At 41.9% G+C, this 23,787-nt stretch overlaps 1 protein-coding gene across 4 annotated transcripts in view; it reads right to left on the bottom strand.

Annotated features, from left to right (window-relative positions):
- Nucleotides 1-22,690, bottom strand: part of map3k13 (mitogen-activated protein kinase kinase kinase 13) — a 34,359-nt gene extending 11,669 nt beyond the window's left edge. For 2 of the 4 annotated variants that reach the window (XM_027291036.1, XM_027291039.1), the window contains exons 1-2: nt 22,630-22,690; nt 7,930-8,000 (exon numbers count right to left, since the gene is read on the bottom strand). The gene's annotated coding sequence lies outside the window, so the exon portion shown is untranslated. Of the gene's footprint in view, nt 1-2,894; nt 3,077-6,267; nt 6,553-7,929; nt 8,001-22,629 lie in introns of those variants that run through there. The other 2 variants (XM_019267047.2, XM_027291037.1) reach the window with 2 other exon arrangements.
- Nucleotides 22,691-23,787: the final 1,097 nt, after the last annotated feature.

Genomic DNA, 23,787 nt, shown 5'->3' with positions numbered 1-23,787 from the left:
TGCAACTTGTTAGGATCAAATTATTGTATTTTTTATTCATGCAACTTCAAGCCTTTATGAATACAATTCCTTTAACTACTCATTTCTTTCTCCATTTGTATCTTACAGTTCAAACACGTGTGCTTTCTATCATAGATGTAGTTGAAATCTAAACTTTCTACTGCATAGTTTGAAGCCACTTTGCCTGATTATAACCTCTTACATCAAATTATTTTGTTTTTTGTTTGTAGAAACATGATAAATCCTGATAAACCTGTCAGTCTAAAGTATGTGTTTCTTTCTTTCTCTTCATGTCAGTGTCCTCAGGTCAGATGTGAGTATGTGCAGGGTTTTTTTTTTATTTTATTTGCAGCAAGTGTGACATACACTGTTTTTCAGAGAAACAGATGGCCATTCATCTAGTTTAACTGCTCGTTGTAGAAGTATTGGCAAAAAAGCAGCACGAAGCAGCGAATCAATTGCTTTGTAAATAACACTTGATTTTTTTTTTTCACCTTTTAAACCCAGAAGGACATGGCCTTAGAAATCCAATCAGTAGAAAATAGAGAGTGAGTGAGGGAGACGCAGGGAGGGGGATATAGTGAAGGCTGTACAGTGTGTACAGTCAAGAACAGAAGATCAAAGTCCAGGAGGGAGGAGACAGGAAGGCAGAGCGGTGAGCTGGCTCTGTGTTACGTGGACGTTTTCTGAAGGGGAGAGGGGCAGACATGAAGTCCCATCGACACACGCTTTGTTTGTGTTGCCCTCTGCAGGGGAACGCTGGCATGAATGCGCAGCTCTTCCTCTCGGCATAGGTCAAATGCTGCGAAGCTACGACAACAAACCTGGATTTTAAACTCCAACGTGTGTGTGCTCAATCATGCATTTGTTAAATGTCATTTTGGCTTTTTGGATACTTGACGGGAAGGGGGTGATGCATATTAAAAGTTCCTGACAAAAACTCAAAGACAGTTTCATCTAGTCTGCAGAGCGGGAGACAAGTTGAAGACTGTGTGACAACAACAGTCAAATGTCCGTCCGTCTGTCCGCACAGATGCTGCTTACATGTTTGTGCGAATGCATGTACTGTATCTGTGTGTATCTACTGGGGGGGTAACCTGAGCGCTGTGAGAGTGTAGTGGCTGCCAGAAGCTCATCTATAATGCAGGCCTGTCTCTAAGCAGGTTGCTGAGAGTGCAGGGGAAGGAGAGAATGCTCTCTCAGGTATCCAATAAATCCGTCCCTTCCACAGCCGAGACAATCGAGCTGTTCGAGTAGAGGCCCGTGCTGTAATTCCACCCTGTGGACAATTCTCAAAGCTGGGCTTGTGACGTGGGCCGCGGTGGGTGGATGTGGTCGGCTGGATAGAAACACACATACGAAGACATAAGCCTGCACGCACAGAAACTTCTATAGCACAATTATCATCAAAATCTGATGCCCTTAATTTTCATCCATTCGTTCTCTCCCTGCTCAGTTTCTCTTTCCTCTTTCATAACTAGGCTCAATCAGGACCGATTCTACGCATCTATGTCTGACACCGAGAATAGGAAACAGACCTCTCACTCTTTCCCGTTAATCTCTAATGGAAGATCTCTATGTGCATAGAATCCCATGAATAATGTCTGCGCCTCATCAAGAAGAGCCCAGGGTTTCATTTACAGTCATTTATTTACAGGACTTTTTCCGAAAGTGACCGGGACTAGGCAGGAGGCCATACTGACCAAATAAAAATGCAGTTACACGTTTGCATGAAGTAGATATTGTTTCAGGGAAGGAAACAATGCAGAATGGATAAAATGAAGAAAGAGGGAGAGCGAGAGAGAGAGAGAGATAGAGAAATTATCAGGGGCTGAGCCTTTAATCCCTCTACAGGCCTCTAGAAACAAGCTTGTACAAACACAGACCTTATTCAGCCCTCCCCCCTCCATATATCCTCTAAACGCTTCCTTTCATTTCTTTCCTCTCTAAAGACAAACGGTCAACAGCACAAAGCGCCATGGTGAGTACATCTTTAGTATATGAACATATAGAGAAAGATCTCACTGCTATAGTTAGTGTACCGCACTTTATATGAGTGTGTATGTGTGTGTGTGTGTGTACACGGCAGCTGGTGGTGCAGGGGGATCAGGTTCAGAGAACACACATGCTCACACACACAAACACACGCACACACACACATGCCCCGGGCGTGTCTGGCAGGATCCAATAATCCCACTACTCCCAGCAATTCACTGGGGAAGGGAGTTATTCTGTGCCACTCAGCAAATGCTGCTCGGGTTGTTTAGATTGTGTTTCAACGTACTGTACCCTCACAAAACCCGCAGACGAGACCTTTGACATATATAGGAGGTGCTCGTTGCATTCGTGCTCATACACATGCAGCAGCATCAGCAGAAGAAGCATCATCTGTGTCTCCATCACTCGGCTCCTCATTAAGGGAAACCCTGCTGGGCCCCATAGGGAGAGCCTCCCTTTAGGTGACAGCTGCGCCACCAACAAAGAACCAATTTAGCCCCTATCCCACCTCGTCATTCACGCGTTACCACGTCAACACAGCATCTATCCTGACCTTCTGCTACCAGTCACACTCACTCTCATCCAACGCTCAGGTTTTGGAGAGGCCAGAAAGCCTAGAGGTTGTGTTTGTATCCACAAAGCCTGTAGCATAAGGTAGTAGAAGAGTGGTTATTTTCATTATCTCTAACAACAAAGTACAGCTCTTTTTACCTTAAAAAATGATGGGTACAAATTTCAGCCACATGAGCTGTCAGAGACTCAAAACTAGTCCAGCAGATTTACAAAAAAAACTTCCAACACAGCGAGCCAGGGTCAAAGCTTTTCACAGATACTGTCCAGATGCGGCAAACTGGTCTGCATTATCGCCCCAACGTGGAGAAAAAAGATAAATTTACCTGCTCCAGAATGTTTCTATCCCTCCTGACCTTCTCTTGTGAAACAAATGGAGCAAAAATGGAAGGTGAGAGCAGTATTCGTCTCCGCTGAGCACCTCAAGTAACCATCAAAAGGTAAAAGATTAAAGTATGAAGAGAAAAATTGGACAAACACAAGTGTCTCTTATCATCAGTAGCTCAAAAGTCTCTCTGGTTTGAACTACACATGTGACCGTCTGTTAATCTGGGTCACAGTTAAATAACTGAACTTTGGTATCTGTACTTGTTTCCCAAGTCAGTGCAGACTATGAACTTTCATGGCCAGCGTTCATCATGTGAGTAAACACTGTTATAAAACAGAAGCGTGCTGCTCGTAGATTTCTTCATGTTCACTGAGGCAGATAAAATGATCACATATTCAACAATATGAACATCAAATACAGAGACCTCTGTCCGCCCAAGTCCTGATTTGATGGCCGGGATGTGGGCTGATGTCTAAATCAGCTTCCCTTCACTACCACTGCCATGAATCCCGCCAGAGGGGATTGGACAGCCTGCTGTAGGTGGTTGAAAGTAATAATCTGCTGCTGGTGCGGGCACATCGGTGAAGGGGAAAATAAACAAGTTCTGGCACAGCGTTCAGGCATCTGCTGTCACATAGCTGACATTTCACTATAATCCTCCTTTCTTCATATTCTGATTCCCTCTGGTGACTCACCTGGGCTGACTTAAATACCTGGCTAGAGGGGAAAGCAGGCCACAGAGCAATAATCCCTACCTGCCTACCTGCCGGCTCGGGGTTTGACTGGTGTTGCTGGGCAAATAGGAACAAGGTCATAGCTGAAGCCACAGGGAAAGTGCCAGGTGGGATCACCTGGAATATGCCTGGTTTGTTGTGAGGGCTGAATTTCTCAATAAGAGGAGGAGCAAAGTCAGGTGGATGAATGAAACCGCCAGGGAGAGTAGACTGATGGATGAAAGAGTGTGTAAAAACAAAACAGCTACACCTCGGCTTCTTCTTCTGAAGTCCAAAACATCAGTGTGTGGTTCAACAAATTCATACCTCCCCAACACATTCTGGAGGAATACGCTAAAATTCAAACACAGGGTTGACATGGCTGTGAATAATTAGCACTCCAAACACACACACACACACACATAACTTGTGCCTCAAATAGACTCAGCCGGTACCAGCCAGAATTGGGAGAAAATAAATAACTGAAGAAAAGAGTGTGCGCCATCGACACGTCACACACACACTCTCCCTCCAGCTCCATTCTCCCAGCCACTCAGTGAGGCTGCAGCAAGCACTGCAACCAGGACACACAGCCTCCTAAAATCTGCAACTATCACACAAACTCAGCCCTGAAAAGCTCCGATATCGTCCTTTTCAGTCGAGCAGACTCTTTGTTTCTGGCGATGCTTGACGATAGAGCTTTACAGAGATTTATGTACGAATGCGAACCAGATACAGTCGGATAGATGGTGAATGCAAGCAGACAGGAAGGGACGGTGGGGCCAAGGAGACGGTGTAGACACCGAACAGCTCAGAGAAAAGTGAAAGAGATTAGGGAGACAGAAAAGGAGGGTTATGAATAAGGGAGATAGGGAAGAGTGAGAGCGCAGAAAAATGAATGATAGACAAAAAAGAGATGGAAAAACTGCTTTTCTGCTGCTGCTGCTTGCGGCGTGATACTGTACCGACCACGCTCCAATGGGAAAGATTCCCAGAGCGACAACAAAGGACACAAGAGGAGCCGGCTCCATGTGAACTGGGCCTGTCTGCCCTGCACGGCCAGGAGACAGTGCACACACACACACACACTGACAAAGACAAACACACTCAAACGCTGCACACCAGAGCAGCTGCTGCCACAACAATCCCCCTTGTGCTCTTTTAATAGGGACGGTCTGCCTGGCCCGCCAACAACAAGGGCCGAGGAGAGAGACAGACACACAAAAAGTGACACAACAGACAAACACGCATATTGCAGGAGACTGGCTGTGACTGACACCACTTTAATGGCCGCATTATGAATATTCTGAAAGCTACAGAGCAAAAAAAAAAGCATGCGAGTTGGACATGAGGAAACGGGTTTTGTGCTACATGTTCCTCGTCTTTATGAAGACAGCCAAGAAAGCCAAGAAATCAATACACGTTAGTGCTTCCATTAGCTCCCGGGTTCATACTATCCCTGCTTCACTTTACACAAAATTAATTAATTAGTAAAAAACTACTATATGTTTTAATATTAAATCCTGGAGCAGCTGAAGTATAAAGAAAACAATCCAAAACAAAGATATGAATATGCAACCATTATTTTAAATGCTTTGTGGAGAATGGATGGATGGATGGAGCTCTCCCCTCCTCTTACTCCTCCTCCTCCTCCCCTCTAAAGCCGGGCTGCCGGCTACTCATCCAGTGCAGTTACATAAACATGCTTAGTAGCATAGAGGACAGAGGTGGGCACACACAGAGCTTTCTGCTGCCAATCCGAGGGAATAAAGAGATGGATGAAGATGCAAAGTGGGTGAGAAATGTCAAAGATTGAGGGGGGGCAGGAGGAGAGAGGATTCAGTGGCATCCTGCAGTGTTGGTTGTTGATTGCAACCTCCCTACATCAACATCTTGGAAAAACTACGGTGGCCACTATCGAGGGCCAGTGTTCAGTTTGTCTGTTCTGGGCTACCGTGGAGAGATGGTGGTTCAACGTGGCAGACTCAGTGGAAGAGGACTTTCATAGATGAAGATATTCTAAGGCAACAAAAACATATTTATTCTTATTTTCAGGTGATTATACACAAATAAAAACATTACACATGTGCCATATTCTGTAAATAGAGCTCCCTAAATCTTACACACTGAGACACTGGAAAAGGAAAGTGAGTGTGTGTGTGCACAAACTTAAGTAACTGTGGCTATGCGCAATACACGTGTGTCCCAGAAAAGTCTGTCATCTTTGACCAAACAGCATTATATATATAAATATATATACAGTATCATTTGGCTGCTACGTCAGGAGGTAGAGCTGGGCAGGTTCTGTTGGTCTATACCTTTACCTATATCTCAACCTGTCCTTCAGAGGGCACGGAGAAGTACTGCATCAAAAAGCAGCAGCAGCATCACAGCTGAGCCTAAAATAGCTCCTGCACGCATCGGCGCACGACCGCTCAACACACTCCTGCAGCACTGCCACTGAACAAACACTAACAGCTGATCCACATATACAAACAGCACACACGTACGCATACTTGAATGACTTCTTGCAGACATACGTACATATACAATCAAAGAAAACACCAGTGAGACAAATAAAGCAGGATTACTACCTCTACATCACACCAGCTTCCGCTTAGATGCACGGCAAAGACACAGCATCAGCAGATTACTCACAGCAGACAGAGCTCAGATTCATGGTCCTCTCTCAGCTCCAAGGCAGGGATGGAGGGAAGGGGGGGTAGAAATAAAAAGCCGGGGGGAGAAATACTGAGCTGACGGTCAGGACTGGACAAAAACAACAAGATAGACACGGAGAGAGGGAGACAGAGGATGGAGAATGACAGACATTCCTCTGACTCCCGCAGCACCTGGCCCGTGAGTGGGTGGCCGGCAGCGTCACCGGGTCGCTGAAGACCTGCCCACGTCACACTTTTCATGAATGGAGCTGTCTGACGCAGAGAGGACGCGGCTCAAAGAGCAGAGGAGGAGGAGAGGGGTGGGGGATTCGGGAGAGGTGGAGCCTTCTGCACAGACTCTGAGAGGAGGAGCAGAGAGAGATGAAGAGGAGAGGGGAGGAGGAGAAAGATGGGGAGGGGGGGTGTATTTCAAAGCAGAACCAGCTGGGAACAGCAGGTTAGGCTGCGGTGGCGTCTCTGTAAGTAGGACAGGCTGTTTCTGCACAAGAGAAAATCCCTTTGTGCCAAATCACTAATCAGTTCTCTCCATGCCAGTTATATTAACATCCCACATATTACTGCACACTGTATATTGTGTTCTAGCATTGGCGATCCTAACATTTTAAGTGTATATAACATCAAAAATGTCTTGTCTGGCACAACTTACATCTCTTACATCTCCAACCAGCAGTTTAAAACTGAAATATATTCAATATTTTATCACATATGACAGAAAAAACAAAGAAGCTGGAACTGGAGTGTTTTTGGTATTTTTTCTACAACAACTTAACCGCTATAAATAGCTGCAGCTAAATTGTCTACTGACCTGCTGATCGTATACTTGACTAATCATTCTCAGCTTTAATAAAAAAAAACCCCTCCTCTTTCTTTAATCACTGTATAAAACCATAACCATAAAACCACAAAGCTGCTATGCATCCTCTTCTAGGGCACCACGTGGCAATAAAAATATGTTCTCATTTATGAATCGTAAATGTTCGTAAATGGTTTATCATCTACTAGTAAAGCCGTTAGTTACAGCTAAATCCTACATTAAATGATATAACCCAAGACTGTTATTGGTATTATTAAAATCAAGAGTTAACAGAGGTCACATCCAGCTCCTTACACACACTTCTCGCCACACTACAAACACATACATGCTGTAGTCACTACTACAGTACCCACTGTAGTCAGGATATGTGGTCAAATTATTATGATTAGCCAAACTTCTTTTAATACAAAGTGTAAATGCTTTGTTTAACACCAATATGTTTTACTGTAAAATTACTTTAGTGTTTAGCATGAACTCGTGTTCTCTGTGTTTGTATGTGACTTTTTAGACTCATATCAGCTGAAATTGACCATTTTGCCGAGTTTCCTATGACGCGGAGCATTCAAATCTCGAATCAAGTCACCTGACAGGAGTCCATGCTCAGGGGGAATAAGAAAATTCAAGCTTCAGAGCTGAATGACTACAACGGTCTGAGAGAAAAATCAAAAGGTCAGAGTCAGAATGTCAGAAGAACCATTCTTTAGTCTCCCCAAAAGGTCATTTAATGTCTCTCTCAACACTCCTCCTGAATGTGCCAAAGGAAAACCACTTCTTTCGGCACATCTGTGTGCATGTGTTTGTATGCATGCGTGTACATGTACTGACCTCGCAGGTGGTTTCTGAGCATTTCACAGCTTTTGATGTGGGCTCGGGTTTGGCTCCGTCTTGTTTCTCACCTGCACGGAGAGAGAGAGAGAACAGAGATAAGGGTTTATATTTCATCACACATTAAACTCTGCACAGAACGAGGGCTGGCACAAATTAAAAGAGGGATTGATAATATAATGCTCAACAGAGGTATTGTCATCTGCAACATTTTCAAAGTGACGTTAAGAAATCGACTGAAAGATTGAGTCACCGGATAATCAACAGCCTGGAGAGAAATAGCAGGCATAACTCAGAGGGACGGAGGGAGGTCATGGTGGTGTGTCTGTCTGTCTGTCTGTCTGTCTGTCTGTCTGTAGTGTATGTTTGTGAGTTTTGTGAGCGGTACTGTCAGAGATTGAGACTGACTGTGACCAGAGGGGGTATATCAAAAAAAGACTGATTGAGAGGGAGGGCCTGTGGGTGAAAGGAAAAGCTCAGGAAATAGATGCCCCACCCCATCCTCTTGTTAAAAGGCCTAAACCTCTGGGGAAGATGATGATTGGGGTGGAGAGGGGTGGTAGTAGGAATGTAATGATGCACGACGGGTGGGGGGTTGGGAGATTGGGAGCAGCATTGTCCAATCTCCATCCTCAAGCCACACCCCAGCCAGAGGAGGAGGAGGAGGAGGTCTGGTATCCCGGGGCGAGGCTGAGGGGGAGACTTCCAAACACAGCCTATAAATGGCGTGAAATGACAGTCAAATGAGTCACGGTGCAGATGGCCAAGGATGCTGGCTCTAATGGGGCTGACATTAGGGAATGGTGAGTGTGTTGGCTTGATTGTTGGATTTGTTCAAACTACACCTTTGTGATGCAAAGTCCAAAATTATCACAAAGTCAAGCATTCTTCTTGGCACCGAAGAGTGGGTGTAAAGCGAACTTGTTATTCCTGTCATGTTGCCGAAAGACACACTCCTGCAAACACTGTACACACAAAAACACAGCGGGGGGTGGCGGGGTGGGGGATTCCCAAATATACAGCTCTAGTTGAATATTGGCAAAGAGAGAGAATGACATTAGATATCCATAGAAACATGGGATTCAAATACCTGAGCTGTTTGCCTAGCGAGAACATCGAGCTCTGCTCTATAGCCGGAATTCCAAAGGTCAGCAGATAACGAGCTTGTGAGCTCACGTGGAAACAAGCAACAGCCACGTTGTATTACCAAAACAAGTCAAGACACACACACGCCCTTAACTGAGTATTCTTATTTAAAAAATACAGAGTTTGTTTTGTATATCCTGTTTTTATTTTGTAGTTCTCCCCTTTCTGTCAACTTGATTTGTTTCACCTGTTGACCAGACTGTAGGATTTAGTGGCATCTAGAGGCATTTTGGGGATTGTAACCACTTTAAAAGAAAGACCCTCTGTTTGTTTTGTCTGTTCTGGGCTACTGTAGCAACAACGTGGTGGACTCTGTAGAAGAGAAATCGATGTGTCTGTAGCAATGACAGTATTAAGAATGGACGGAGCATAGGTGATGGCATCCATAGGTTTCCAAAGCGCTAGTACCCCCATGCTGGATGTACTGCTTCTTCCGCCTCGCTGTTAATCTAAATATCAGCTAACACATGGATCATCGGCAGACCTGAAGCAGTCTGAATGACACCTGGGTGCTCTAATAAGCCATCTGTAACAACACTTACCTGTCAATCAGTCACTGTTAATTATGCACGCCTTAATATCATCTGAACAGGTGAAGGGAAATTAGCTATAGAGACCAAAGCCGTTGTCTGAACCAGACTGTCAACATGTTTATTTCTGCTGTGAAGTTGGACATTTTAAAACGGGCGGTTATGGAAATTGACTCACTTCTGCAGCCAGCCTCAAGCGTCTGCTCAAGGACAGTTTTTAGCACTTCCGCACTGGCTTCATTTCTCAACACCGGAGGTTGCAGCTCGGTCTGTAGGTATCAATGTTAATTATAAAGTAAAGTAAACATAATTATTCTTGTTTTCAGGTATTATACCCTAATAGTTATGCTTATTCTATATTACATTTGTGCCATATTTTAGTTTGTTTTGTGTTTAACCCCTGTCCTAAGATCAATCTTAAAGCCACTACAGCAAATTCAGTTTAGGATTTCGTGAGACATGGCCAAAGGATGCTCTGTGCTTCCACTAAAAACCACACAGGAAGTATGCTGTCTTCAACTTGTCAGCTTTCATCTGGATAAGACCACGGTGCCAATTATTGCTTTCCTGTGAAAAGCGTGTTAAAACTCTGCCAACAAAGTTACCTGTCTCATCACGGCATCATGACATGGTTTTGTTTCCTCGGTTCCTCAGTGATATAACATGTTTATCAGTATGTTGTGGTATTTTCAGTTCCAGCATTGTAAGTGTTGGTTTTAAAATTAGCTACTCTGAAGCTAAAGAGGCTTTCCAGTGTTCCACTAAATACTCAACTAAATTTTTTAAAAGGCTACTCTAGTGGTGATGCTTTTAACGAATATTGATTGCTGCCTTTACTTTTACTCATCAAAGTGGTGCTGATATGTGAGGACTATCTATTTATCAAACAAATAATGCATGAATAGCAGAAGCCAACGTACGTTATAGTGAGCCGTGGTTATACGAGAGCTGGCTTTAACTTTAAAATTTCATGTCATTCTCTCTTTGTATTTTCTCCATCCTTCAATTTTGCTACAAATATTTGAACTTTAATTAGAGCTAAAATCTGAGCTTATTTGTTTTCTACTTTGATTGCCACTTCCTCGGGTAGAATCTTCCTTTCATGATAAATAAATGATGTTCCATTCAGAAAAATAAAAGAAGAAGTAATTTAGCTAAGATTATAGTTATTTTGTCATCATGTGAAAACAAAAACACTCATGGCCTCTGAGGCTCTTCCAAACACACCTCTGCTGAGCCGACCATCTGCGATATTTACTTTGCTGGAATTACATGGACAAGCCACCCGCCTGATTACTTGAGGTGATGCTGTTCTGTGCCCTGGTTCGTTTCAAACTGTGTTAATTTGCAGCATGCAGGTCGATGCTACGCCCTGCGGCATATCACTGCTTCCCACAGAAGTGACAGAAGTCTCTAATGATCAGTAGCTGCTCATTTGTTTTGTCTAACTAACAATATTAATATTATAAATGAATTTATCCCCTGTGTTTACTCACCTCATAGGTTTTAATTTACTTTTAACATTTTATTGGTTTCATTGTTTTTATGCAACTGTTCTTAAACTTCTTTTTCATTTTTCTTACTTTTTTCTGGCTTTTGTTTATTATAAAATGTTCTAATTGTATGGTTTCATTTTATTATTTATTATTATTGTATTATCTGTTCTGCTGGATTCTATTATTAGTTGTCTATTTCTGTTTTTATTTGCTCTGTGAAGTCATTTGGGTTGCATGTTTGCATGAAAGGGGCTATATAAATAAATACATTTTGAATTTAATATCACAGGCAGACAGCTTCACCTGTCTTTATCACAAATGGCCTTGAACACTACTGTTTCTTGTTGTTGCTGCCCGACCAAGACAAAACAGAGAAATGGGAAAATAAGTTATTCTTCTCCTGTAAGAAGCTGAAACCAGAGTTAGATCCACTACGTGTCCATGAAACATAATCTATGTTGAATCCATAATAGGTTTATAAACTCTAGACATTTCCAAGCCAAAGAGGGAAAAAGAATCTGACCTCGGTCTCTCAATTAGCTTTATTCCAGCGGTGACCAGAAACCTCTTGTACTGTCTCCATCACCGCCACACAGACATGATGTACAGCCAGTCAGTGCTCCATGTGCCCTGGCCTTCGCCTCTGAGTGCAACAGAGCTGTAAACCACACTGGCTCAGCTCTGTTATACACACTCATTACTATTTCACCAGCAGCGGAACAACAGCACTGACAGCTCCTGTGTCCCCCGCATTAATAAGAGAAAAAGCACCATCGCAGCTTACAGTGGTTTACCTTTACAATCTGCCATCGCGTGCAGTGGCCAGGTACAGACACGCTGGCTCTCACGCATACACATCTATGATTACAGACGAATAAATAAAAACCTCCGCGGACGTCTGCTCGGTCTTGCAGTGTGTTGACATGTTCAGGTATGTGTCTGTTGTACTGCGTCCATTAAAAATTCTGATGATAGATATTTTTCTTGGATCTTTTATTTTGGGGCTCTTTAGGGTCATTTTGACTGGTAGCAATAAAATTTGCTCTTACTGTCTAAAATCTTGTGTTATTGACTTAAAACAAGGCTGTTTTATTTTTTAGTAGTTTCTATAAAAGTTAAGATTTTGGAGATATGAGCAACCAGGCGTAAAGTACTGAGAGTTGCAGATGAATGTCTGGCATGTGGGCAAGTCCTTGTACGACTGCTTGTGCTTAAACACATTTTTAAGGTAGTAAAAAAAACGCACAGTTTGGGTTTTGGTGTTAAAAACTTTCAAATGTTAACGGACCATTCTGTAGGATCTAGTGGCATTTAGACTTTCACTCACTCTCCTGTTTCAAAGGAAAGGCCCTCTGTTTGGTTTGTCTGTTTTGGGCTACTGTAGGAACATGGTGGTACAACAAGGTGGACTCCATAGAAGAGGACTCAATGTGCCTGTAGATATAAAATGCTGACTGTAAAGTAGATAATGATTCTTGTTTTCAGGTGATTACACACACTAATGGAAACAGTTATGCTTATTATATAATACATTTGTGTCATATTGCCTCAATAGAGTCCCCTAAAACCTGGGACATTGGACCTTGAAAAAAATCCTAATCAGCAAAACGCAGCCTTTAAAAACACAGTAGTAAAATACTGAGTAAATGTACTTCATTAGAGTACGGTGTAGATGTCTACCTTGTGTGACTGCAGTGTGCAACCTCTAAGACAACCTCTTAGACAATCAATGTGATAATCAAATGGTGTGCAAAGCAATTAAGCTGTCAATAAAAAGCCTTTCTCTGCCACCGCGATTCGCCTCAAGGTCTATTGTCGGCACAGCAACAGTCGGTCTTCAGCTGTACAGAGACAGGACAGAGACTTCTAGAAGAAGATTTAGAGTAAACTAAAATCAAACTAAGGTTCATTTATCAATCTACGTTGACCTTCATTCAGTAGGGCATGTCTCACATTCAGGTTCATTCAAGTTAGCAGAGAATGTCATGTTAACTTCCATCTCAGATTATGACTCTCATGAATTCACATCACTTGGAGTCGTCAAGATGCTTTTAAATCACAATATCAATTATTAACAAATGGGAGATAGAAAGCAGACGCTTGTCAATAGATGTTTTGCCCTCAAATTTGCTAAGGAAGACATCTGAGCATTTCAATGTACTGTTCTCTGTAGGGCTATACAACTCACATCCATGTGGTTATGTATTCATTCTTGGGGGCTAGTGCATGTTTTTTTTTATTTCTAAATGTAAAAAGAAAAACTCCTTGTGGTTAGTGTGACTATGTTAGCACTGTTTAAAGACCAAATGCAATCTTATAAATCATTCTAGCCTCGAGCCAGCTGGATAAAATGCTGGACAAAATAGTATTTGTGCACAAACCTGTTGACTGATGGATGATACAAACAGGCCGGCCTGGCTGGCTGGCTGGCGGATTTACAAAGGCAGGCATGGATGAGAGAATCCTGCACATGACAACCACTGACTCCGAGAGACAGATAATGCTTGTGAGATTACCGTGCTGAGCCCACCAACAACCCACAGCTTGACCAATCGGCGCTGAGAGGAAATTACATAACAATGACTGTTCAACACTCCCCGAGGATTCAGCCCGCACCACAACAATCCATCTATCAGTGCTTCCCTCTTCATCGTGAGTTCAGAGTAGATTGCAGGAGATGAAAACAGATGAGAAGTGGCAGACAGAAAGCCTGTGCAGTCCTCCTCCCCACACCCCCACACACACAACTGTTTGCACCTGGTAATCCCGAGCGTGATTTATGGGATTGCGTGCAGAGCTTTAATGCAAAACACAGCAGCCTGTCTTAGATAACATAAAATGTTATGAAGGCTCCCCAGCCTGCTTACTTCTAATTATTTTACTAAAGAGAATTTACAGAAGTGCGTGGAAATGAACACAAGCTGGGATGTCATGTTCACTTCACCTCCTCCTTCCACATAAGTGGATGGAGGATATGGGAAACTGTGGGGCTGAAGTGGGTGGCAGGCAGTGGCGGTGTGCCGGAGATTACAACTAGCTGTGGGTGTATTTTGCTGTTAGATGAATATGTGAGGTTACAGCTGTATAGAGACAGGAAAAGACTGCAGGGCAGAGCGCAAGCTGTATATAAAGTGTGCACTGTATACTGTATACAGCCCTCAGCTGCCCGGCTGTGCCGCTTTGCACTTGACATCATGAGGAAAATCAGGCCTTAACTAACTCAACATGCTACATAACTCCCAACACCTTACCCTTGCCTTACCTCCCAAATGTTGGATTCCTCCAATAAACAAGGCCTGGCTCTGGCACTTGAACACTCAGGCCAAATCAAACTTTTGGTTAACAGTGCCCAGCTCAGAGAACACCTCCACTCCAAGCACCACCAACAACTCAACATGGTAAATCTATCTCCTCTAAAGCGTCAGCTAAATGTAAGTTGTGCAGCTATAATACAACCTGAAATCAAAGTTCTAACAGAATCCACATTATTTAGTTAAAAACAAAATATTACCAAATCAAAAACTCTACTTTTAAGAAATAAAGTGTCAGACTGGGTAGATTTATTTATTCCACTTGTCACATATGGTCTGATTAGATGGAGACCGATTAACTAGTCAGTAAAAGTCTGTGTTTTTGAGAAGATCAAACCAGAGGACGTTGACGATTTTTGCTTGATAAGTGACATAAATAAAGTGTTTCTCAAACTTTTTTACACGCTACCACCTCAGACAATATGAGGCTATCAAAGTAGCACCATTACGACAGATGTTACAATACAGTAGCGTAGGTCGACCCTGGTCAGCTACAGTCACAGGAGGCAGATTTACTCCTAATAAGATTATATATTGTTGAATCCTCAATGGGATTAAAAAGACAGAGCTAATTTGCTGGAAAAGAAGTGCTCCTGATTCACCCCAACATCCAATGGTGGTATGCTTAGCATTGATTGATTACTAGTTACTCAAACGATTTACAGATTATCGCGATATTTCTTCCTTGAAAATGCTCAACTCTAAAAAGTCAGTTTGGTATTAAGTCTTTAGCTGAGTTCATGGTAGTTTATCGTTTTGTTTTGGTCACATGGCGCATGCTGCACACTCACATCTTGATTGATTTTATCCCTGTAGCGTTAGACAAGCATCACTTATGGATCCATAGGAACACATTATATTATGCTCTATGAGTGACAGTGCATCCCTTTCTATTTATATATTATTCTACAGATGCACACATCAGAGGTCAGAGATACTGAAAACACATTCAAGCAACCACACACACACACATGCAGCCTGTATGACTTGTGCATGTGCTCCTCCACTCGTGTGTGTTAATATGCTCCCCATGAGGCGCTGCAGGCTGTGGTAATTATAGAAGCTCAGCTAGCAGACACATCGCAAGAGAGAGGTACATTTAAAGCCACGTGCATACATACACACAAACCAAAGCACACACACACACACACACACCATTGTTGGTTGAAAAGAAAATTCTTGTTAACTGCATTTCATAAAATGTAAAGCAGGTCTCCTGTGAATTGTTTTGGCCACATTTAAATCTTTAAAAACTGTAAATATGACTGTAGATCTCCAGAATTCACCCACCATCACTCCAGGAAGTAAAGCCTGCATAATATTAGCAGCAAAGCCCAGGCACACTCAGGGTTCAACAATGCTGAGTTAATCTAAACCCCTCACAGTCACTACTGTAATACCCCTGCCCAAATATAAAGAGATGTTGGGCTTAACCCACTTCTCAGCTGAATCCAAATCCTAAAACAGGCTGACCAGCCTGAGCGTCCGCAAGTGTGTCTGTCCAATAAACCCTTTGGCAAACGGCAACTCTGCCTCCAGGAGAGCCAGCAGAGCAGAGGAACCCCCCCGGAAGATTGAAGATGCTTACTTTCTTAATCAAGCTGAGTTGTCGTTATTGGCATTTAGCGGTCTGATATAGATGTGAGGCGTGCCAGGCAGGCTCCCGGTGTGAGAAGCTGCCGTTGGCCCTGCGTGTGGTGCACAGTAAGCTAAGGATGAGATTGAGGGAGGAGGGCCTGTGGAGCTCAGACAGTGTTATTACAGAAATGTCAGTCAGAAGGAAGGAAGGAAGGGAGGCGAGGGCCTGAGGGAGGACATGGGGAGGAAGGGAAAGGGTGCAAGACTTTCATGTAGAGATCCCTCATTTAGCCCAACGTTTGTTGTTTGGTTTTTTCCACTCAACCGCTATTCAATGGCTTATGTGACTATATTCAACAGCTGGTGAACATGCAAACCGTGGACATTCAAAACACTATACTATAGGCTACATTATATTTAAATTTTCTTCTAAAATAGATAATGACCCACTTTAATTTTGAGACAAACAGCACGATTTTATGATACAGTGGTTGTAATTTGTTTTGCTGTGTTGCCTGAAGGAATGTAACAAACAAATAATTTGAATTTTTAATAAATTATTGAATCATTTAATCCATAAAATGACTCAAATCTAAGAGGAATGCCCTTTACAATTTCACACAGTCAAAGATTATGTCTTCAAAGATCTTGTTCCAGTAGCTCAGTCTGAAGGGATTTGGCTTGGGAACCAGAGCTTGGCCAATTCAAGTCAAGCATGGACTAAAGTATGGAGGATGGACTGGTAGCTGGAGAGGTGCCAATTCACCTCCTGGGCACTGCTGGACCGGTAACTGCTCCCAGTGTGCTGCTACTTGGCTGCCCATCACTACACTATCTCTCCATGTGTAGCAACTTAAGTGAAAAAATTATTTCTAAGTATCTTCTTCAACCAACAATCTAAACCCCAGTTATGCGATATATGTTTTTCATTTTGACATGAAGATAGTAGGGTCAACACAGGTGTTTCCAATGACACTAATTAAGGTTCAGTCCCTTTACAGTGAGCCGACATACACCACGGCAGCAGCCTAACTCTGTTTGAGCTCAACCTTCATTAGTATCACGTCAATAAGGCTGCTGTGAAAAAGGTCTATTAGTCAATCAGCTAAGTGATTTTGTCACACTGACACCTAGTTACTTGGATGCTGCCTCCGATGGAAAACGCTGAACACTGATTCTAAATGTGGCTACACAACTACACAATTCATGGTAATTTATTTTTTGTTTTAATGCATAAAAATGTCAATTATAACTAAAAACAGGTAGAGTTAGAGGCCTTTAGCCTTTATGTGTTATTCTGGTTAACCCTGCCTTAATAATAGCATCAAAGCTAACATGAGAGTGATGAGATATCAGTGGTCTAATCAACCAAAACTGGAAACACCTGTGAGGGTGCATGGGAGTATCTAATGTAGACGAGATCAAACATATCGACTTTTAAATCAGCGTTCAGCCAGCACAACACCTGACGGTTGTATAACGGGGTCTTTACCACTGATGACACATGAAAACATTACATCTTGAGTTTATGGAGAGACTGCAATAAAAATGTGACCACAAACAAACAAGCCGAGTCTTCGGGAGCCGGGATTAGAGAGACCAGACCAGCTGCACTGGGTTGCTACACATGTCAATTACATAAATACAGCTTCCTGTCTCTACGCCAGCATCAGCACCGCCCTCCAGTTTCTACGCTTCTCTGATGACGCTCTGCTCGACGTGGCACTCGATAGCTCAGATGCGCAGGTAGTCTTGCCTCTCTGGACAAACACTGTGTTGCCATGCAACAGCATCACCGGGGTGACCCACTTTTTCAAGAAGAGGGGATTTGAGAATTGAACCACTTAAAGGATAAGACTAGTGACATTATATATTTTTCTTTTGTCAAGAAATCCCATAGAAAAAAATCGGTCCTTCCTTATCCTGTCTGTGACATTTCTAGTGTTTGGAAAAAATGAAATCCAAACGTCATGCCATCTGTGTAAACTTGCTACTGATGAAGGTCGAGTGATACGATTGCAAGCTCGAGAATAAAAATGGACTCTGTGATAAGACTGTTTATTGACAACTGCTTCAAAAGGTCAAGGAGGAACATTTTAATCTCGACAAAATATATCGTGTAATTTCTAAAAGCTCAGTAATAAAACAGCTGGGCCCTGTAGTTTTTATAAAGCATTACTCAAACCGAAGTAATAATAGTGCATTTGCTGGAGACTATTTCCAGTCACGGTTTAATACACATTTGGTATGCTACGGAGTATTTCCAGCACTAGGATGGTGTATGTAGGGCTGAGCTAAAATAAACTACAGTGCCCATATATGTAGGAATAAAGGAGTATGTTGCGTGTTGTTCATAGATGTTTATTTCATAGTTTTTGGACACCATGGCATAGAGCAAAAGGCTATATTTAATATTGTTATGCTTGTTTCTAATGGCCTGCAGGAGGCAGCTCCATTGGCTACAGCAATAAGGTCTGATTGTATAGATTCCTACGGGGAAATGACCCTACTTCCCCTATTGATTTTTTACGTCAGTAAACAGTTTCCTCATGTGCTTATGATCTAAATCCCTAGTTGCAAGTCTTCTTCCATACAGCATGATGTTCATTTTGTAAATGATGATCCTATTTAGAGTAAGATTGTTCTTGAGGGTGTTGCAACCTTGTGATTGACAAAGTAGTTCGCAACAAATTGGGCTCACAAAACTCAGATCAAACTACGAACTGATCGAATGTGAATCATGATTCTTTTACTGCATTGATTATTTCTCTCCTCGAATATTTTAACAAACATATTTTAGCATACTGTTTTAGCTGAAATGCGAGAACATTTGTGACCAAACATTTTTCTTGCTTGAAAACAAGTGCAGCCCAAATCACAGCACGTCACCCACCAGCTTCATGTCTCAAATATGTTCACTTCTGGCTCCGAAAAAACAAGACAGTAACTTCCACAATGTCAAACTTAAGGTTTTAAAGTCATCCAGAAACTTTGCATGTGATTTGTAAACAAGTAAAATTCTTACTTACTTTAAAAAAAAACACAATCCATCAATAATTGTTTGTATTAATGGTTTTCTTCATTGTTTAGCCAATGAACTGTCAACACAAAGCTGGAAAATCAACACTTCGAATGTTTTGTTTTACCAATGATATTACATTTAAAATAATATAAAATGCGGAAAAACAGCAAATCTTTATATAATATTTGCCATATTTGCTTGATTAATCGATTATCGGAATCTTTGCCAATTCATTTTATGTCGATCAACTCATCAATTAACAGACTAATTATTTTGGTTCAACACAGAGTAGTGCCAAACTCATATGATATGCGCTTCTAATGAAATGCATAGAGGAAGAAATTCCTGTGCTTCAGCTCTCTTTGATATGAAAAGGATGTTGTAGTTTCCGCTTAAATGAACAGCCACGCCTAATGTAAACTGTTGTGAAAATTTGAAACAGTCTGCTCAGTCGTTGTTGTCAGCAGAGCTTGGGTTGAATTAAAAGAAAAACAAGCGTGAAAAGACAAAAACTGGCCCGGTTTATAGTTGCTCACATATGCTGTAGACCTCATGTTGCGTGTCTTTGTAGTTAAGAGCACAAAGAACACCTGAGAGGTGTAACCTTCAACACGTTGTCAGTGGGGGACTACATTTGGCTGATTGGCGCCAAGCGTGACCTGTAACTGCACCACGTACGGGGCAGCAGTTACACGAGAAGCGAAGCCATTAGTGACCCACGTGGACACTTACTGGAAATGTCGCACTCAGCACAATGAGGGCTGCAACACAATGCTGCTGTGCTGCCATGACAGTCGGCGGCATCGCGCCGCTTAAGCATGCAGCTCTTTCCACTGACTGTCAAAGTATGTGGGACAGAAGTGAAAAGCAGCCCAACCGTAACACTGTTGTGACATCAAGGCGTCATGAAAGACGGATGAATGATCGCCTCTGATTTGTGTCAGATGGCGGCTGAGAGCTACAGTGACACATTTCACAGAGAGCACACGGGCGAATGTGTGACACTGATCGCCGCTTCATCTCACCTCTGAACCTAAAGCGTTAGTTTATAAAGGTACACCGAGCTGAAGCAAACGTTTTGGTAGGGGTGTTGATTCAACTTTTTGGTCATTTAGGACGCAGCAGTTTGTGGACTAGAGTCAGACTCCACTAATAAATGTGGTGACTTCAGACTTGACTTGACAAAATCCAAGACAATGACAATAACTTCACTTAAATTTCAGCAATTCTTTTCTCGTAATAACTTCATATCCTTCCTAAATTCAAAGATTACAATTAAAAGGTCCACTGTGTAGGACTAAGGGAATATAAATAAGGGATGCACCAATCTGCTTTTTTCACCTCTGATACCGATATCTGAGGTTTACGGATACAGAAAAACAGTGGGAGTTACGGTAACAAACAGTATGTTTCATTGTATGGAAAAGACTGGGATCATTCTTTTGTGCAAGGCAACATCAGGACTTAAACATTTCTTTTTTTCTTTTTTTAAAAACAAATAAACAGATATACAGTAGATGTACACCAGTACAACATTCTTAAAACAAAACAATAGCTTCACAAGCTTGATAATAAATAATAATAACAGTCAGCTCTTTGTAATGGTTTAGTTTAGTTCAAAAATGATTTTAACATCCAACACAAAAGTGGAAATTTTTCACCTCTTTCCTTCATCTCCTTCAAACCGCCTCCATTTTTGTTTCCTCAGTTCAATTAACTTTGGCATTTTCAAGCTTTATTTTCAATAGAGACAGCTGAAGAGTGACAGGAATGTGGGGAGAAAGCGATGGGGAATGATATGCGGGAAAGAGCCACAGGTTGGATTCGAAACCTGGGCTGAGCCTTCGTACATGGGGCGGCTGCTCTACCAACTGAGCCAAACAACACCCCTAGTTCAATGAACTCTGCGTACTCTCTGGCGCGTAATTTCTGTAGGTGCTTGATTAAGTTGGTTGTGTTATAACTTTGAAGTTTTACCACCGCCCCTCAGACCAGCCCGTCAAGTTTGTTGGCTGAGGTAGTGTGAAAAAGTTCCAGATAGCCGCACGGCGTGTTGCGTGCGTATGACGTCACACACAGCGCACAGCATCGAATTGGACTGAATAGATCAGCCTATATGGATCGGCCCATTGTCACCGATACCCGATCTAGAATTTTCTTAAATATTGGGACCGATACCAATATCGGATCGGTGCATCCCTAACAGAAATATATCAGAAACTTCTAACTTTCATTAGGGTATAATCCTAAATAATAAGCCTTTTATATCTGCACACACTGTGGGTCCCAGAGCGGACAAACATAATAATTTGCTCTAGATTATTTTTTTGGCCTTTTATGCCTTTATTGATAGTACAGCTGAAGATAGACAGGAAGCAGGGGGCAGAGAGAGGGGGAGTGACACGCAGTAAATTAGCCATCCGATGCGGGATTCGAACCGGGGCCAGCTGCAGCGAGGACTATAGCCTCCATACAGGGGCGGAGCTTTAACCACTCGTACCGACCGACCCCTGCTCTAGATTTTTTCTTAAACAGTTTTCACAATCGCCGTAGTTTCTTAGGTGTGGACGAGGGTGTTGCAACTAGAACTACACACTCGTTGCAACTAAATCCTACACGTGGAGCTTTAGTGTTTGTGTTGTTCTGTGTTTCAGAAACTAATTGCAATAATTGAACTGTATCACAGATAAATAAACACTGGATTATTTAACAGGTAAGATAACGGTAATAATTTCAACTTGTTTATATTTTACCTACTCTGTTTTATAAATGTGTTAGCAGCAATGAGGACTAATTTAGGACTTCGTCAAGCTAGATTTATGATTACAAAAACAATGACTTTGTCCAATTTCTGGCTTTTTGTTGTGCATACATTGTGTGTATGTATGTATGTATGTATGGTATGTAGTATATGAATGTATGTTTGTATGTTGTGTGTGTGGTTGTGTGTATAATATATATAGCAGAATATATATAATACTATAAAATAATATATATAATTATATCTTTTTTATATATAACAACCACAATATAAACCCTCACTCAAGGCATAACTAAACTCCGAGCCCACTATGCCAAGCAACATCTTCTATCTTTTTTCTTGTGTCGCCACGTGTCAAACCACACAAAGTACATCTACTCAAAAACAAACATTTCTTCACACCCCCTCTAATTTACCTCCTCTACTGCAGCAGAGCCCATTAATTTCCTCTCTGGTTCAACAGCAAGGGCAGAGTCTTTCTCTGATCAAAGACTGTCCACTTGGTTACATAATGGAAGGCGAATCAAAACTCTTTACTTTAACATTTAACACTTATACGAGGCGGCGTGGTGTTCAGAAAATGAGACGGACAGCGTGTCTTGTGGACCACAGTAGGGTCTTAAAGACTCATTCATAAAACACAAACACTCAGCCGTAACAGTTGGCCTCGGCGACTTAATGCAATTATTATAGACCGTCAATGACAGCTATCCAAGTACACCGCACATTTAGCTTCACCAACACAGTCAACAAAACAACCGTTTCTCGTTCAACTACCACAAACCTGGGGTTTTAATGTCACTGTAAGTTGCATGCAGTCTCTTGATAAAAGGTCGTTTATAAAACCTAATAATACCGTTTGGCTCCGTTGAGATGTCCAACTGCTCGCTCTCGCTCTCGCTTCGCTCGGTCCATATTCTTACTGTCCAATCCGAGGCGTTAGTTTGTGAGCGTGCGCTTACGTCCCGTCGGGCATCCGGTTGTCCGTACACTGTTATGACCGTAACCACCCCCCCCACCCGGCGTTACAGCAACCCAGGGATCGTCTTATACACCTGAGGTGGAGCCACTCTTCACTGTGTGTAGACTAACCTGCTTGTTCACTCACATGTCAGAGCTGAAACCGAGTTCATTGTGACTGGATTGTACAGACCTTCCAACAAAAATTAGAATATCGTAAAATATTGATCGATAGAGAATTTTCTCGTAGCTTAATGCAAGAAGAACATAATTTTTAAAAAAGCTGCATTGTGTAGTCTTATTTCGTTATTTGGCTATACACAAAGGATTTTAATTTTGTTCGTATCTTGTAGATAGTTTTGAAGTTCTAATTCTTTTATACGGTTAACTGCCTTGCCACAGGATTTCATTCGGAAATTTTAATTTCGTGTTATTTCATATATATATATTATACATACCCTATACATATATATTCCTATTCGTTATATTTCTATGCTACCTGTTTTCATTTTATGTCATCTTTTGTTTCTATATTATGTATTCATTGATAGATAGCTCGATAGATAGATAGACTAGTAGGGATAGATACGATAGATACGAATAGATCGATCGATATAGATAGATCGATAGCCTGAAGCTAGATAGTATGCTGAAGTCTTACCTGAAGGGAATTAGGTACGTCCTAGCAGTGCTGGCTAATTTGATACCAATAAAATCAATAGCTTACTGACATGAGGTGTAGAAAAAAAAAAAAAAATAAAATCACAGAAATGGGACACGGACACTTTAAAACAAAAATAAAGATACATGGTAGACGGTGTGTGCAGGGCAAGATGATGGTTTAATAGTTTGATGGTATGATGGTAGTGTGTATTGTAAACCCGTTATATATAAAGCTTATTTTAGTATCAGTTAGTAATAACAAGACACAAAGTATGACCCTTTCCAAACAAACTGGAATTTATAGAAAATGTTTGCTTATTTCTCCAAATTCATTTAAAAGGTTTTATTATAGATGTATGATTAAGCGTGCCCAACATTCAACGATTTCAAG

This window comes from Larimichthys crocea, chromosome XVIII, assembly GCF_000972845.2.
Source record: "Larimichthys crocea isolate SSNF chromosome XVIII, L_crocea_2.0, whole genome shotgun sequence".
NCBI lineage: Eukaryota > Metazoa > Chordata > Actinopteri > Sciaenidae > Larimichthys > Larimichthys crocea.
The sequence above is the reverse complement of the archived record's forward strand: the minus strand, read 5'-3'. Positions and strand labels throughout refer to the sequence as shown.